Genomic DNA, 7,500 nt, shown 5'->3' on the forward strand with positions numbered 1-7,500 from the left:
AATGCTGTTCCCTATATATGTGCCGATAGTGTTTTGGAGATCTGGGTCAAACCTCCGCATCTTTTTGGTTTGAGGGTAGAGGTGGGGGGTCAACGCAAAAGATGCGGGCACTTAGTCATTTTTTCGGTTGGGCGACCAGGGGCGCTGTTGGCACTTTGTCATTTTTTCGGCTGGGCGACCAGGGGCGCCGTTTGCACTTAGTCATTTTTAAGGCTGGGCGACCAGGGGCGTTGAGTGTTTGGGCGACCAGGGGCGCCGTTGGCACTTAGTCATTTTTTCGGCTGGGCGACCAGGGGCGTTGAGTGTTTGGGCGACCAGGGGCGCTGTTTGCACTTAGTCATTTTTTATGGATGGGCGACCAGGGGCGTTTGTTTGCTGGGCGACCAGGGGCATTTTTGACACTTTGCCGTTTTTATGGATGGGCGACCAGGGGCGTTTGTTTGCTGGGCGACCAGGGGCATTTTTGACACTTTGCCGTTTTTATGGATGGGCGACCAGGGGCGTTTGTTTGCTGGGTGACCAGGGGCATTTTTGACACTTTGCCGTTTTTATGGATGGGCGACCAGGGGCGTTTGTTTGCTGGGCGACCAGGGGCATTTTTGACACTTTGCCGTTTTTATGGATGGGCGACCAGGGGCGTTTGTTTGCTGGGCGACCAGGGGCATTTTTGACACTTTGCCGTTTTTATGGATGGGCGACCAGGGGCGTTTGTTTGCTGGGCGACCAGGGGCATTTTTGACACTTTGCCGTTTTTATGGATGGGCGACCAGGGGCGTTTGTTTGCTGGGCGACCAGGGGCATTTTTGACACTTTGCCGTTTTTATGGATGGGCGACCAGGGGCGTTTGTTTGCTGGGCGACCAGGGGCATTTTTGACACTTTGCCGTTTTTATGGATGGGCGACCAGGGGCGTTTGTTTGCTGGGCGACCAGGGGCATTTTTGACACTTTGCCGTTTTTATGGATGGGCGACCAGGGGCGTTTGTTTGCTGGGCGACCAGGGGCATTTTTGACACTTTGCCGTTTTTATGGATGGGCGACCAGGGGCGTTTGTTTGCTGGGCGACCAGGGGCATTTTTGACACTTTGCCGTTTTTATGGATGGGCGACCAGGGGCGTTTGTTTGCTGGGCGACCAGGGGCATTTTTGACACTTTGCCGTTTTTATGGATGGGCGACCAGGGGCGTTTGTTTGCTGGGCGACCAGGGGCATTTTTGACACTTTGCCGTTTTTATGGATGGGCGACCAGGGGCGTTTGTTTGCTGGGCGACCAGGGGCATTTTTGACACTTTGCCGTTTTTATGGATGGGCGACCAGGGGCGTTTGTTTGCTGGGCGACCAGGGGCATTTTTGACACTTTGCCGTTTTTATGGATGGGCGACCAGGGGCGTTTGTTTGCTGGGCGACCAGGGGCATTTTTGACACTTTGCCGTTTTTATGGATGGGCGACCAGGGGCGTTTGTTTGCTGGGCGACCAGGGGCATTTTTGACACTTTGCCGTTTTTATGGATGGGCGACCAGGGGCGTTTGTTTGCTGGGCGACCAGGGGCATTTTTGACACTTTGCCGTTTTTATGGATGGGCGACCAGGGGCGTTTGTTTGCTGGGCGACCAGGGGCATTTTTGACACTTTGCCGTTTTTATGGATGGGCGACCAGGGGCGTTTGTTTGCTGGGCGACCAGGGGCATTTTTGACACTTTGCCGTTTTTATGGATGGGCGACCAGGGGCGTTTGTTTGCTGGGCGACCAGGGGCATTTTTGACACTTTGCCGTTTTTATGGATGGGCGACCAGGGGCGTTTGTTTGCTGGGCGACCAGGGGCATTTTTGACACTTTGCCGTTTTTATGGATGGGCGACCAGGGGCGTTTGTTTGCTGGGCGACCAGGGGCATTTTTGACACTTTGCCGTTTTTATGGATGGGCGACCAGGGGCGTTTGTTTGCTGGGCGACCAGGGGCATTTTTGACACTTTGCCGTTTTTATGGATGGGCGACCAGGGGCGTTTGTTTGCTGGGCGACCAGGGGCATTTTTGACACTTTGCCGTTTTTATGGATGGGCGACCAGGGGCGTTTGTTTGCTGGGCGACCAGGGGCATTTTTGACACTTTGCCGTTTTTATGGATGGGCGACCAGGGGCGTTTGTTTGCTGGGCGACCAGGGGCATTTTTGACACTTTGCCGTTTTTATGGATGGGCGACCAGGGGCGTTTGTTTGCTGGGCGACCAGGGGCATTTTTGACACTTTGCCGTTTTTATGGATGGGCGACCAGGGGCGTTTGTTTGCTGGGCGACCAGGGGCATTTTTGACACTTTGCCGTTTTTATGGATGGGCGACCAGGGGCGTTTGTTTGCTGGGCGACCAGGGGCATTTTTGACACTTTGCCGTTTTTATGGATGGGCGACCAGGGGCGTTTGTTTGCTGGGCGACCAGGGGCATTTTTGACACTTTGCCGTTTTTATGGATGGGCGACCAGGGGCGTTTGTTTGCTGGGCGACCAGGGGCATTTTTGACACTTTGCCGTTTTTATGGATGGGCGACCAGGGGCGTTTGTTTGCTGGGCGACCAGGGGCATTTTTGACACTTTGCCGTTTTTATGGATGGGCGACCAGGGGCGTTTGTTTGCTGGGCGACCAGGGGCATTTTTGACACTTTGCCGTTTTTATGGATGGGCGACCAGGGGCGTTTGTTTGCTGGGCGACCAGGGGCATTTTTGACACTTTGCCGTTTTTATGGATGGGCGACCAGGGGCGTTTGTTTGCTGGGCGACCAGGGGCATTTTTGACACTTTGCCGTTTTTATGGATGGGCGACCAGGGGCGGCTAGTGGCTGGGCGACCAGGGGCATTTTTGACACTTTGCCGTTTTTATGAATGGGCGACCAGGGGCGTTTATTGGCTGGGCGACCAGGGGCATTTTTGACACTTTGCCGTTTTTGTGGATGGGCGACCAGGGGCGCCGTGTGGCTGGGCGACCAGGGGCGTTTGTGGGACCGGGCTGACACCGGGACTTTGCCTTTAATTCGGCCGCTCCAGGGAACCAGGAACGCCGGCCTCTGCTCAGCACAAGTCGGCCTGAAGTGGGACTTTGTCATATTTTAATCCTGGGCGACCAGGGGCGTTTGAGGGACCGGGATGACACCGGCACTTTGCCTTTAATTTGGCCGCTCCAGGGAACCAGGAACGCCGGCCTCTGCTCAGCACAAGTCGGCCTGAAGTGGGACTTTGTCATATTTTAATCCTGGGCGACCAGGGGCGTTTGAGGGACCGGGATGACACCGGGACATTGCCTTTAATTTGGCCGCTCCAGGGAACCAGGAGCGCCGGCCTCTGCTCAGCACAAGTCGGCCTGAAGTGTGACTTTGTCATTTTTTAATCCTGGGCGACCAGGGGCGCCGTTGGCACTTAGTCATTTTTTCGGCTGGGCGACCAGGGGCGTTTAGTGTTTGGGCGACCAGGGGCGCTGTTGGCACTTAGTCATTTTTTCGGCTGGGCGACCAGGGGCGCCGTTGGCACTTTGTCATTTTTTCGGCTGGGCGACCAGGGGCGTTGAGTGTTTGGGCGACCAGGGGCGCTGTTGGCACTTAGTCATTTTTTCGGCTGGGCGACCAGGGGCGCCGTTGGCACTTAGTCATTTTTTCGGCTGGGCGACCAGGGGCGTTTGTGGGACTTTGTCATTTTTTGGGCTGGGCGACCAGGGGCGTTTGACACCGGCACTTTGCCTAATATTTGGCCGCTCCGGGGAACCAGGCAGGTCGGCCTCATTCCTGCACTTCTGCCCCTGAGTTGGGCGACCAGGGGCGTTTGGGGAACCGGGCGGACACCGGCACTTTGCCTAATATTTGGCCGCTTTAGGGAACCAGGCAACTCGGCCTCATTTCAGCACTTCTGCCCCTGAGTTGGGCGACCAGGGGCGTTTGGGGAACCGGGCGGACAGCGGCACTTTGCCTAATATTTGGCCGCTCCAGGGAACCAGGCAGGTCGGCCTCATTTCAGCACTTCTGCCGGTCAGTTGGGCGACCAGGGGCGTTTAAGGAACCGGGCGGACACCGGCACTTTGCCTAATATTTGGCCGCTCCAGGGAACCAGGCAACTCGGCCTCATTTCAGCACTTCTGCCCCTGAGTTGGGCGACCAGGGGCGTTTGGGGAACCGGGCGGACAGCGGCACTTTGCCTAATATTTGGCCGCTCCAGGGAACCAGGCAACTCGGCCTCATTTCAGCACTTCTCCCCTGAGTTGGGCGACCAGGGGCGTTTGGGGAACCGGGCGGACACCGGCACTTTGCCTAATATTTGGCCGATTTTGGGAACCAGGCAGGTCGGCCTCACTTCAGCACTTCTGCCCCTGAGTTGGGCGACCAGGGGCGTTTGGGGAACCGGGCGGACAGCGGCACTTTGCCTAATATTTGGCCGCTCCAGGGAACCAGGCAGGTCGGCCTCACTTCAGCACAATTCGGCCTGAAGTGTGACTTTGTCATTTTTTAAGGCTGGGCGACCAGGGGCGCTGTTAGCACTTAGTCATTTTTAAGGCTGGGCGACCAGGGGCGCTGTTGGCACTTAGTCATTTTTTTCGGCTGGGCGACCAGGGGCGTTGAGTGTTTGGGCGACCAGGGGCGCTGTTGGCACTTAGTCATTTTTTCGGCTGGGCGACCAGGGGCGCCGTTGGCACTTAGTCATTTTTTCGGCTGGGCGACCAGGGGCGTTGAGTGTTTGGGCGACCAGGGGCGCTGTTGGCACTTAGTCATTTTTTCGGCTGGGCGACCAGGGGCGTTTAGTGTTTGGGCGACCAGGGGCGTTTGTGGGACTTTGTCATTTTTTGGGCTGGGCGACCAGGGGCGTTTGACACCGGCACTTTGCCTAATTTTTAGCCGCTCCAGGGAACCAGGCAGGTCGGCCTCATTCCTGCACTTCTGCCCCTGAGTTGGGCGACCAGGGGCGTTTGGGGAACCGGGCGGACAGCGGCACTTTGCCTAATATTTGGCCGCTCCGGGGAACCAGGCAGGTCGGCCTCATTCCTGCACTTCTGCCCCTGAGTTGGGCGACCAGGGGCGTTTGGGGAACCGGGCGGACACCGGCACTTTGCTCTTTTTTTGGCCGCTTTAGGGAACCAGGCAACTCGGCCTCATTTCAGCACTTCTGCCCCTGAGTTGGGCGACCAGGGGCGTTTGGGGAACCGGGCGGACAGCGGCACTTTGCCTAATATTTGGCCGCTCCAGGGAACCAGGCAACTCGGCCTGACTTCAGCACTTCTCCCCTGAGTTGGGCGACCAGGGGCGTTTGGGGAACCGGGCGGACACCGGCACTTTGCCTAATATTTGGCCGCTTTAGGGAACCAGGCAACTCGGCCTCATTTCAGCACTTCTCCCCTGAGTTGGGCGACCAGGGGCGTTTGGGGAACCGGGCGGACACCGGCACTTTGCCTAATATTTGGCCGCTTTAGGGAACCAGGCAACTCGGCCTCATTTCAGCACTTCTCCCCTGAGTTGGGCGACCAGGGGCGTTTGGGGAACCGGGCGGACACCGGCACTTTGCTCTTTTTTTGGCCGCTTTAGGGAACCAGGCAACTCGGCCTCATTTCAGCACTTCTGCCCCTGAGTTGGGCGACCAGGGGCGTTTGGGGAACCGGGCGGACACCGGCACTTTGCCTAATATTTGGCCGATTTTGGGAACCAGGCAACTCGGCCTCATTTCAGCACTTCTCCCCTGAGTTGGGCGACCAGGGGCGTTTGGGGAACCGGGCGGACACCGGCACTTTGCTCTTTTTTTGGCCGCTCCAGGGAACCAGGCAGGTCGGCCTCATTTCAGCACTTCTGCCCCTGAGTTGGGCGACCAGGGGCGTTTGGGGAACCGGGCGGACACCGGCACTTTGCCTAATATTTGGCCGCTTTAGGGAACCAGGCAACTCGGCCTCATTTCAGCACTTCTCCCCTGAGTTGGGCGACCAGGGGCGTTTGGGGAACCGGGCGGACACCGGCACTTTGCTCTTTTTTTGGCCGCTTTAGGGAACCAGGCAACTCGGCCTCATTTCAGCACTTCTGCCCCTGAGTTGGGCGACCAGGGGCGTTTGGGGAACCGGGCGGACACCGGCTTTTTGCCTAATATTTGGCCGCTCCAGGGAACCAGGACACTCGGCCTCATTTCAGCACTTCTGCCCTGAGTTGGGCGACCAGGGGCGTTTGGGGAACCGGGCGGACAGCGGCACTTTGCCTAATATTTGGCCGCTCCAGGGAACCAGGCAGGTCGGCCTCATTTCAGCACTTCTGCCCCTGAGTTGGGCGACCAGGGGCGTTTGGGGAACCGGGCGGACACCGGCACTTTGCCTAATATTTGGCCGCTTTAGGGAACCAGGCAACTCGGCCTCATTTCAGCACTTCTCCCCTGAGTTGGGCGACCAGGGGCGTTTGGGGAACCGGGCGGACACCGGCACTTTGCCTAATATTTGGCCGCTTTAGGGAACCAGGCAACTCGGCCTCATTTCAGCACTTCTCCCCTGAGTTGGGCGACCAGGGGCGTTTGGGGAACCGGGCGGACACCGGCACTTTGCTCTTTTTTTGGCCGCTTTAGGGAACCAGGCAACTCGGCCTCATTTCAGCACTTCTGCCCCTGAGTTGGGCGACCAGGGGCGTTTGGGGAACCGGGCGGACACCGGCACTTTGCCTAATATTTGGCCGATTTTGGGAACCAGGCAACTCGGCCTCATTTCAGCACTTCTCCCCTGAGTTGGGCGACCAGGGGCGTTTGGGGAACCGGGCGGACACCGGCACTTTGCTCTTTTTTTGGCCGCTCCAGGGAACCAGGCAGGTCGGCCTGACTTCAGCACTTCTCCCCTGAGTTGGGCGACCAGGGGCGTTTGGGGAACCGGGCGGACACCGGCTTTTTGCCTAATATTTGGCCGCTCCAGGGAACCAGGACACTCGGCCTGACTTCAGCACTTCTGCCCTGAGTTGGGCGACCAGGGGCGTTTGGGGAACCGGGCGGACACCGGCACTTTGCTCTTTTTTTGGCCGCTTTAGGGAACCAGGCAACTCGGCCTCATTTCAGCACTTCTGCCCCTGAGTTGGGCGACCAGGGGCGTTTGGGGAACCGGGCGGACACCGGCTTTTTGCCTAATATTTGGCCGCTCCAGGGAACCAGGACACTCGGCCTCATTTCAGCACTTCTGCCCTGAGTTGGGCGACCAGGGGCGTTTGGGGAACCGGGCGGACAGCGGCACTTTGCCTAATATTTGGCCGCTCCAGGGAACCAGGCAGGTCGGCCTCATTTCAGCACTTCTGCCCCTGAGTTGGGCGACCAGGGGCGTTTGGGGAACCGGGCGGACACCGGCACTTTGCCTAATATTTGGCCGCTTTAGGGAACCAGGCAACTCGGCCTCATTTCAGCACTTCTCCCCTGAGTTGGGCGACCAGGGGCGTTTGGGGAACCGGGCGGACACCGGCACTTTGCTCTTTTTTTGGCCGCTTTAGGGAACCAGGCAACTCGGCCTCATTTCAGCACTTCTGCCCCTGAGT

Source organism: Hippichthys cyanospilos, unplaced genomic scaffold (assembly GCF_059441005.1).
Source record: "Hippichthys cyanospilos isolate Australia breed blue-spotted pipefish unplaced genomic scaffold, RoL_Hcya_1.0 HiC_scaffold_120, whole genome shotgun sequence".
In the NCBI taxonomy this organism is placed as follows: Eukaryota; Metazoa; Chordata; class Actinopteri; order Syngnathiformes; family Syngnathidae; genus Hippichthys; species Hippichthys cyanospilos.